This window comes from Epinephelus fuscoguttatus, linkage group LG20 (genome assembly GCF_011397635.1).
Source record: "Epinephelus fuscoguttatus linkage group LG20, E.fuscoguttatus.final_Chr_v1".
NCBI lineage: Eukaryota > Metazoa > Chordata > Actinopteri > Perciformes > Serranidae > Epinephelus > Epinephelus fuscoguttatus.
Window position 1 is genome coordinate 29,950,309 of NC_064771.1, and position 11,225 is coordinate 29,961,533.

At 41.6% G+C, this 11,225-nt stretch overlaps 1 protein-coding gene across 1 annotated transcript in view; it reads right to left on the reverse strand.

The window, feature by feature from the left end:
* The window catches only part of rpl38 (ribosomal protein L38), a 1,062,689-nt gene that overhangs the window by 854,711 nt on the left and 196,753 nt on the right, over window positions 1-11,225 (reverse strand). The gene's annotated exons all lie outside the window — the stretch shown is intronic.

Genomic DNA, 11,225 nt, shown 5'->3' on the forward strand with positions numbered 1-11,225 from the left:
GGTTTGTAACGTAATTAAGAAATGGCAGTTAACAGGAACTGTGGAGGTCAAGTTGAGGTCTGGAAGACCAAGAAAATATTCTGAGGGAGCTGGAATGATTGCTAGGAAGGCAAATCAAAACCCAGTTTGACTGCAAAAGACCTGCAGGAAGATTTATCAGACTCTGGAGTGGTGGCGCTCTGTTCTACTGTGCAGCCACACCTGTATAAATTTGACCTTCATGGAAGAGTCATCAGAAGAACCTTTTCTGCATCCTCACCAGAAAATTCAGCGTCAGAAGTTTGCAAAGAAACATCTAAACAAGCCTGATGCTTTTTGGAAACAAGTCCCGTGGACTGATGAAGTTAAAATAGAACCGTTTGGACGCAATGAGCAAAGGTATGATTGGAGCAAAAAGGAACACCTGTCCAAGTGTTAAACACGGAGATGGATGGATCATGCTTTGGGCTTGTGTGCAGCCAGTGGCACGGGGAACATTTCAAAGGTAGAGGAAGGAATAGATTCAGTTAAATTCCCGTAAATTCTGGGAGCAAACATCACAGCATCTGAAAAAAAAGCTGAAGATGAAGAGAGAATGGCTTCTACGACAGGACGATGATCCTAGACACACCTCGAAATCCACCTCAAGAGAAGGAAGCTAAAGGTTTTGCCATGACCTTCACAGTCCCCCGACCTAAACATCATAAGAAATCTGTGGATAGACCTCAAAAGAGCAGTGTGTGCAAGATGGCCAAAGAATCTCACAGAGCTAGAAGCCTTTGTAATGAAGAATGGGTGAAAATCCCCCAACAAGAACTGAAAGACTCTAAGCTGGATACAAAAAATGTTTAGAAGCTGCAATACTTGCCAAAGGGGGTGCTACAAAGTACTGACCATGCAGGGCGCCCAAACTTTTGCTTCAGGCCTTTTTCATTTTTGTGCTATTTTGAAACTGTAAAAGATTGAAATTAAAAAGTAATCTTGCTTAAAATATTGAAGAAATGTCTTTAACTTCATGCCTTTTAGAAATCATTTCATCTTAACTACTCTTGGTAAACAAAATCTTGACCAGGGGTGCTCAAAGTTTTGCATGCCACTGTGGATCCTTTTCACGGTTAAAAACAAATCCTGAGGTAGAAAACTTCCTGTTAACATAATCTTTCAAAGAGTCACAATCAGAAGCAGCTTGTGTTGTTTCCTGCGTCTGTGTGTGGTGTGAGACATCATAGGAAGACAGAGAATAATTACCTGTGCACTTTGGAAACAGGTGGCAAGAAGTGGTATCTATCCTGGAACATCTCTTAACCACCAAAAGCCCACCGTCCATTACGTGTAATGCTTGCATGGGAGATTTCAAACAAGGGCTGAGGAGAGGCTGATTGCAGGTCATGTGAGGAAGAAAACTGAGGAAAGTTAAATCAGTGTATATGTGTGCACGAAAACATCAACTTCAACGCTGGTTCACAGATAATCACTTGAGACCAGATAACATAAACAAAGCTATACAATTATCATCTGCTGCATGCCTGGCTGCCTACGTGTCTCTGCTTCCTCTGTCTAAGTATCTAATACAGTATCCATTTGCCTCCTTTGTGTAGGTAATATAATAGAGCCCCCAGAGTGCCTCAGAGGCTTCTCCACTGAACTTGTATCAAACTGCAAACACAGTAGTTACCATGCAACCCCACACAAACATGCACAAGGCATGCAAGCACGTCAGTGCCATCTTATTGCTATGCAACCTGTATATTCTTGATAGACTAACAACTGTACACTGACGTATAAATACACAGAGGAATCTACTTAAAGGAACACGTCCAGGGGTATTTTGTATTTTTCTTACCTATCAAAAGACACATGTATTACTTGTGTATCCCAAACCTAATTCCTCTACCATAAAGATCAACTGTTCTCCAAACATTAGAAATACACCAACAAGCTACATAACTGCATTGGGTGAACGGTTAATTCACTACGTAAAAGTGTTTGAGTAAATCTTGCTAATAAAAAAAAAAGTATTTCTGTGAGATGATCGTCTCAGAATTATATGCCTCTATGAACAAATCAAGTTGTAGTTTACATTCACGTCTGTCCAGACTCATATGTAGCAATGACAGTAGGCAAGATTTCAAATATGGATGCTCCTGCAAAGAAACTACAAATTCTAAAACATGGACGCTCCACACTCATCTTCAACCCAGCAGCACAGAGGATCTGTACAATCAGCACAGTTTCAAGGTGGACACCCAAGATTAGTGTCACCAGTTCAGTATCTGACCAATTACTTCTCATCTGTTCCTGAGTTACAGTGTTGGGTAGTAATAATGATAATGCATTTTATTTATAGGCGCCTGTCAAAGCACTCAAGGACACTTTACAAGACACAGTTAAAAAAACAGGCAGCAATGTATCCATAGATCATAAAATCAGGCAATTCCGTAATATACAACAAAACTTAATAAAATGACTTGACAAAAATCACAATTATAAATACTAGGTATGAAGTCATCATCAGTGCAAGTGTGTGTCACCATTATATCAGACCGAATAAGCCAGCTTGAAAAGGTGCGTTTTCAGACGGGATTTGAAAGTGGAAAGGGAGTCAATATTGCCTGTGTCGTGGGGGAGAGAGTTTCAGAGGCGGAGGGGCAAAACGGCTGAAGGCTCTAGAACCCATGGTGGTCAAGCGGACAGATGGTGATGTGAGCTGGAGTGCAGAAGAGGATCTAAGAGTACGGGAGGATGTGTAGATATGGAGTTCAGACAGATATGAAGGGGCTTGATTATGACGCCAATGACGTCAGCATGCTAGCTGACTCTGTCGTCTGTGGACATTCCCATAGGAAAGTTGCAATAGAACTAGCACTGGCTTCCAGCGGCTGTGATGTGATTGGATCCAAATCCGTGTACTTCCGTACTACAGAATCTTGAAAATCGATGTGATATCTAACAGGAAGCCAGTGAAGCTGCTGGAGAACAGATATGATCTATAGAGGGGGATCTGGTTATGATACGGGCCAGACATGGCAAGAAAAGTAATGTTGCAGAACATCATGATGTCACAGTGAAGCTGACCTTTGACCTTTTGGATATAAAATGTCATCACGTCATCATTTTATTCTATTTGACATTTGTGTGAGATTTTGTTATACTTAGTGTATGAATTCTTGACTTATGGCCAAACATGTTTTGGCACATGGTCACAGTGACCTTGGACCTTACCACACTGGAGGAAATTCCCTCCAGGTGTTCTTCAGATATCTTGTGCAGGAGTATGGGACGCATGGACAGACAGATAGACAACCTGAAACAATAATGCCTCCAGCCACGGCTGTTGCTGGTGTGGAGGCATAAAAATATAGAATAGCACCGGCCTTATCCTTTCACTGAAATAAAAAATAAAATAAAATGTATTTTCATTTATTTTAATTTTATTTATTTATATAATTTTTTTCCACAACATTTTTTAAAATTAATGTATTTATTTTGAATTTATTATTTACTGTTCTTTTATTTGATTTTTATTATTCTATCTGTCTACCTTTCCTTCTTTCTCTTTGAGTTGTTTGGAAAAATATTTACATAATTCATGGCTATTTTTTTCAATGCAGAGACAGTTTTCATTGTTCCTGTTCTGTTTACAAAAAAAGGAAATGGCACTTGTAACTCTCTATTGTCGTCATCCATCTATCCCTAAAACAGAAACATACACCACCACACATTTGTAGTGGTTTTATAACTGATGATTCAGAGGAACTACCTTTGTATGAGTCTATAAATTGTTGTTTTTTTTGTTTAATCCTACAGAGCAGACACTTAATACTGACTATTTCCTATTAGAGCGCTTTGCAGACTAGAGAGTGCTGCTTAACTGGCCAAAACAATCCAAATGTTGTTGTGGAAAATAAAGTTGCAGTGCGTTCCAGTAGAGGGGTCTTCCTTTTGTCTCTACAGTTTTTGCATATTTTGCTGAATTTTTGCTCCACCCCTGCAAGGAATAGCTCGGAAAAGTCAGATTTTATCAGCCCACGTGGTCAAGTTCTTTCAACACCATGCCTACTTGGAACCACTGGTGAAAAAGAAGGCCTCGGTGACAACCGGAGGACTCGCATAGGTAAATGGTTGCTGCATAATGAGTTGAAGTGAATCATGGCTCCAAGAGTTAACAGTCAGACCACACACCAGCTCTGTCTCAGACGACTGGTGACGACCTGTGATGAGCCCGGGAGGCTCCTGTGATTTTCCCATCTGGATGCGTTATTACCTCAGTGGGGGATCTCTACTACTGCCATCAGATTTAATGGTTGATTTCCTCCCCTGCGTTCCTCTCCAGGTGTGGCCGCCCTCCTCACAGACTGCTGCATCCACAATTCATGAGAGGAAACTGATGCCATTGCGATGGCCTGTATTCACGAGCAGAGAGGGAAAGAAAGCTGCCCGTCTGGTTTACTGAACTGTGCAGTTAGAAGAGCAACCACAGCACAGTGGGTATAATGATTTTAAAAAGAGGAAGCTGTGGTGGGAGCAGGGAGCCAGACTGAGCAGGAAGTGTGGCAGGTTGATACAGAAAGTGGAGGGTGGTGGATGGGTGGGGGGTTGAAGAAGTGAAAACACCAGGGGCCGGAGAAGGGACTGACGAGGACTTGTTTTGTGTGGGTGTGAATGTTTAGAGAACACGTCTGACCTCCACTTCTTGTCTATTCTTACCTGATAAGCTGAAGGTCAATGGTGAAAAGGATGAAGGATGTGTCAAGGCCTTAGGGAAGAGTGTGTGTGTGTGTGTGTGTGTGTGTGTAGCAGTGTGCGTTGCTTTATATGGCAAGTAATGACAGACTTGTTGATGTGTTAGTCAAGGCACATGGATTGTATAAAATGATGGACATAGCCACCGTGCGGTCGTCGGTTGGGCTGCTATTTTGAAGACTCAAGTTTGGCATTTTGTCCGTTGCCATTTTGGATTTCTGGAGCCAGAAGTGACCATATTTGGACAAGAGGGTAGAGCTGACCCTAATACTAGCTACTAGCTTGGTTAGCATGGTACATATATAATAATGGTTAACTGTGCTAATGCTAATTTTAGCTAACATAAAAAAGGCTAAAAATATAAAATGTACTTACTGGAAAAGCAGTACACCCAACTCCCTAGAGGGCCTTTTACGAGTTCAGCCAAATACTGGACTTTTTTAGGTGCAACACACATCAAAATTAACTTTCATAAACTAAAAAACACACTAAGATAGCAACAGCTAAGGCTAAGGTGAAATGCCATTGTTCTGATGGCCTGAAATTCTGAAGCCCCATGAGTCTAAAGAACGTCCCTCTGGACTGAAAGCCTTGTCTCGACAGCATGTTATCCAAAACACAAACGCCCATTTGTCCGAAAATACACACCCCCTGCAATTAGTTTCACCATCCCAGTGGCGCTTGAACCACTTAACCCCGGTGTTTTCCACCAACCCATCCCTGCTTTTCTGGCAAGTTTTGTGCCACCAGACTTGAGTGTTTAAAACCAAGACATGATCTTTTCCTAACCATAACCAAGTGGTTTTTGTGCCACACATTCACCACAGCGTTGTTGATGAATGTAATGTATGTATGGTTTAAAGAAATGTACAATGTGATTTTCTTTTTGCCGATTGGGTTTTCTAACTGTAGTGAGTGTGCACTTTCTGGAGAAACAGGACTTCTGAACAATGGGCATTTATTTTCAGGATAACAAGTTGTCAGAGAAATGGGCTTTCGGTCCAACTGGACATTCTTCTGGCTAACTGGGCTTCAGAATTTTGGGCCGTTGGAACAGTGGGCAGTCCCCATGGCTATGCCTACACTCTATAGCTCTGTTTCCACCGAGCAGTTCAGTTCAGTTTTCTGTTTCCACTGTGAAAAGTTGTGGATGGCACCAATGGAATTGCTCCGTACCATCCCTATTTTGGTCCCCCCTCTGTTGGGGTACCTAGCACACAGATCTGGTGCTAAAAGGTGGAGCTGTGAACACTGCAGTCTGATTGGTCAGTAGAGGACGGTCACTCTGCTCAGGGCTGAGTTGTGTCTGGTTTTGAGGCTCATGTAACCACTGTTCATACTGTGGAGAGTTTTATTAGTAAACTGTAACTATAAAATGAAAGGATGTTTTGCTGCCTCTCACAGCAGCTGGAGTCTGAGAAAAAATAATTCACTAAGTCGACTGCTGGCGACTTTCAAGGTGAAACGTTTACTGGTGATGTTACTCTGCATGAGCTGACGACGTGAATTCATCAACACACCTTAAATGTCACTGTGACAACTTTGACCATCACTTTAATTTTTATATGACAGACACTTTTAGTAATGAGTGGATTTTCTAGGTTTGACCTAATTATGTAAACTGCATATACTCTATTCCTCACTTGGAGAAAAAAAAAAGCGCCGTGGAGCGTAGTTCCTGTGGGCTACGACAACACTAAACCCCTGAGCTTGCCTGAGAAGGACTAAATGCACAAAGCTGCTTTTTTTAAATATCCCATGAGAGAGACTCTCACTGCAGCCTGTTTTATTTTGTTCTGAAAATGTCGGCGTGCAGCCTCGTTCTGTGGACGATAAACCAGGTGCAGACTGATAAAGGAGGAAATACAGTGAGTGCTGGACGGAGCAGTGAGTGACAACAACCCTGCCCACATTTAAGAGTACTGTTTGCAGTGGAAACACTAGGGTCTAGGTACCATGTCTGAAGGGTTACTGTTGGTTCCAAAGGTACCATACTGAAAGTGTTTGGTGGAAACAGGGCTAAAGTGACCACACCCTTAATTATGCATAACTTTAACACAGCTGAGTTGTATGAAAATTACCCTCCTTGTATAGTTGTCATGAACAGAGAAAAAAGCGATTAAGACCAAACCGTTCTTTGTACCAGGCTGTAAACATGTTCATTTCTGTTGTAATGTTGGGTATTTTAACATGGCAGTCTATGAGGATTGACTTGCTCTCGGAGCCATTGGAGAAACCGCAGTTTCTTGGCACTTTTGCTCCATTTTTCATCCCTGGAGGATGGTGCTTGTTAGGATCCCTTCTTCTGAATCAGTGAGAAAGTACAGGAATTCCTAGGTTGTCATGTTACAGTCTTTAATGTTACAGCTAACACACCAGATGTTTGTTTTGAGATGGGTTGCAGGACGCTGTCTGGTTGCTTGTGAGTGCAAACTGCTTGTGTTTATATTTGGCAGTCTCTGCAATGCCTGTAGCCTGACACTGAGAGGTTTACAGGTGTCACAAGGCTGAACTATTTGTTTTATGTTTGCAGTTATTGGCAATCGCCATATTTGGAGAGAGCACTGTTACCTGATTAAAAGTGATGTGTGGTTTTGGCGACATAAATGTAAATGTCGGGGGTAGTTTGTGTCTTCCAGTGTTTACGTTGCAAAAGTAAGGATATGAACATAAAGGTGTACAAATCTGAGAAAGAGAAAAGCCCAAAGTCTCTCATTTACTGATCGATGAAACCCAAGCCTCTACGTGCTGTCACCTGAGAGCACTGTGCATCATTTATTTTGTCCACTCTGTCCAAATGTGAGCATTCACCGCACGTCTGAGAAACATCCAAGGGCCAGACACCTCGGCCAAACCGCATTACATAAATTACAGAAATCATGATACTTTTCCTTTCCTGCTTGGGTCACTTTTCATCCCCAAAGTACACAGTTTAACTGCTAAGTGGCTACAATACCACATACAGAAAGGGAATAATGTTTTAGATATGGGACGTTTCAGGCCAACATTTAATTAAGAACATCTAATTTATTGCTTTTTCTTTTTCCTATGGGTATTACAGCCTTCAGCTCAGCGTCACTGGGCTCTAAGTGGAGTGGACAGCATGCTTGCTCCCTCAGACATTTCCACTATGCAGTAATTCACAACATACTCTCATGGGCCACAAGACAGGAGTGTATATATAGGCTCCTCTAACATTTCCCTCTCGTTCTGAGGCCAGTGGGGAGATCGACTGGGAAGCACTTTTTCCAGAGGACACTCGCAGCGCTATCCAGGGGGAGGAATTTCATACGAGGGCTGGCTTTTCATGCTTTTCGGGGGCGTATTTATAGCGACTGAGGTCAGGGCGGCAGAGGCATGTGTGGGGTGGCCTTCGTCAGCCTAGCCATGTTAAGTGATGCTGAGGCCGCAGGGGTGGAGCAATGCCATGTCGTTCCATTCTAAATCTAAACCACCACATTTATGACAATAGTAGCCTGACCCAGAGGTGCAAAATAGTGCGTAGAGCGGTGTCTTTAAAGTCCGGTCCTTTTAAATACTGGACACAGAGGAGGTTTCAGTTTAAGACACACAACCCTTCAAGCCAATCACGTAGCCATCATTAGTGAGCATGAGATCACATGGTATGCAGTAACAAGTGGAGCCAGACTGATATCAATTGACAGGATGTTCATATCGATCCAGTCTTGGCTTACTACAGATTAAAGGGATAGTTAAGATCTTTTGAAGTGGGGTTGGATGAGGCACTTATCCTGAGTCACTGTATTACACACAGTAGATGTCAGTCAGTCAGCACGCCCCTAGTTTGGAGAACCAGGCACAGGTACCAATGCAGAGGCAAAGCAATGTACAGATGACAATTTTTAATGGGTACAACTTCAGTCAAAGTCAAAAGGATTTAAAGGCCTATCCCATATGGAGGCCTGTTCCTAATATAAGCCTGTGGAGTTCAGTGATTTAAGCAAATAACAGCTCTAACTACTAACTGAAGTTTTACGGTAAGCAATGGGAGTAGCAGCAAAATGTATTCTAGCCACTTAAAAAAAGTCAACCAAAAATTCAAATCAGTTTAAGCTGCACTATATTGAGAATAGTGTCACCGCTTCATCTTGCTGCAGACAAAATTTTCCAATGGGGACGCCGTTAACAGCTTCAGTTGCCCATCTATGCTCTCTTCAAAGCCACCAGACTCCACTGGCAAAAACAGTAACTTGAGCTTGCTGAACACAGGAGTTGTTGTTCTACTGCTGCCCTCATCAATTAGTTTGCTTGCATCATTGTGTGACTTTGGCAAATTCGAATTGACTTTGAAAGCCAAAGTCACACAATAACACAAACTAACTCACTGATCGAGGAAGTGGTGGACCAGCAGCTCCTGTGTTTGGCGAGGCAAAATTACTGTTTTTGTCAATGGAGTCTGGTGGGTTTCAAGAGAGCATAAGCTATTAATGGCTTAAACAGTATCATCCCTTGTGTATTATCAACATGATATAACTATTTCATTTTTAAATATCACGGTTATCATCAATACCAGTTTATCGTGACATCCCTGCTATAAATAAAATGATATTGGTTAAAATGTCAGCAGGAAATTACTTAAAGAATCTAATATGTGTTGACAAAAAACAAAAGCACTAATATGTGTTTATTTTGTTTGGTCATAATTCTGTGATACAGACAGAGCAGCTGAGTAACTCCTGCCTACAGCTCTGCCTGTCGCTGTGGTGGAAACCAGGCTATCATCTGTCCAGCCTTACCCCTTCAGAACAGATTAGTGTAAATGATCCTCACTTCCACTGGTAGGTAACACAACACAGATTATTATTCTGTGCTACAGGGGTTTGTGTGGTCTCTTCCTGTGGCATGAATCATTTAACAGGTGACTGTAATCCATATAGACAGCTCGCTTCTCAGGGTGACGGTGAGATATCTGATGCTGCCTGGCGACCAACTGAACTCCTCTGCTTTGAAGACAAAGCTCAGATTGCTCACCTACAAAGGAGAAAGATGACGGGAGGTGACTAAAATGTTATTTTACAATGTCAGAAAGAGAATGTGCTTGCTATTGTTTGATATTTGAAGGAATATCCTCCTGAGACCTGAACTTTTGTTTGGTATGCATTTTTAATTTCTCCTAGCTATTTGGGATCAGTGGGACCCCATAGTATATAAAACTAAACACTGTCAACGATAACAAAGTCCCAATGTGTTTAAAGACAATAATAAAATTCCAGTGTCCTCAAATGAGTACTTCTTAATTAACAGTGTCTTGACTTGTCACTGTTACTAAAATTGATCTAATGTGTTGCCATATCAAACTACAAACATTATTACTCATAAATAAACAAGTTTCAACCATAACGTCATCAGGTTTTGTCCACTTTTGTGTCGGTGTAGTGTATTATGCTCCTACTGCAACTAGATGGCACAAAAAGTGTCCAAGAACAAGGACAACATGTCTAAGTTAAGTAGAATGAAGCATAAGGTCAAGTAAATGCAAAACATGATGTCCTCATATGAGGGCACAGAGTTGAAAATAAAATCTGTTGTGTTTTTGTTACCTTAGAATGAGTTGTCTAGATCTACATAGACAGCAGATTCTTGTCCAAAGAGTTCTCCATGTGGTACCGCCATGTTTCTACAGTAGCCCAAAATGGACAAACCAAACACTGGCTCTAGATATGATCATTTGCGCTTTTGTATCGGCCACTGCAACTCATGGCCACTCCGCCACAAGCTGAACGCTGTTGTAAAAACCCTGATTTTTAAGTGAAACTGCTTTGATCAGTGTTTTTTACCGGTTTAAATCACAGAGCTCATTTGTTTTCAAGAGGAAGAGACCTCTGTGGAAAACTCGGCTCCTTGTATAAACCAACTGAGCGTCTGGATCTTGAGTTATCAGAGAAGAAAGGTGAGCACACATTAGCAGGTGCTAGGCCAGCAGCTTGTCTTCCATGAGCCAAACAACATTGGAAAAACACTGATTTGTAACGTAAAACTGTTAAATTCAGTATTTTTACTGGTTCTAATAACGTGGTCTGTTTGTTTTGGAGAGAAAAAAGACCTCTGCGGATAATTTGGCTCCTGGTAAAAACCTCCTGAACAAGAAACAGTAAAGGAATCCTAACCAGGAGTTCATGCTTGGCACATGCTAGAAGTTTCAGCTGGTTGCAGTCCGCCCTCGTCACTATGAGATGCCACTAAATCCTACACACTGTTCCTTTAATTAAAGATAAAGAACAACAACAAATTCACAGCAGGGGGGCTATAATACCAAGGATTTATTATGTGTGCGTAAACAGATGTGTCCTATAAAAATAGAATGATAGTACAATGGACATTCCCATGTAAATCAACACAGCAGGATGGTCTGAACAGTGGCCATTTTTATGTGTAACTACAGTAACTACTGTATCCATTGTAGTGGACTACCTTCCGCATAAACTTCTATAGAAACTAACAAACTTGTGGCAAGTCTCAAACTCACTGAGGTGAAGTTATAT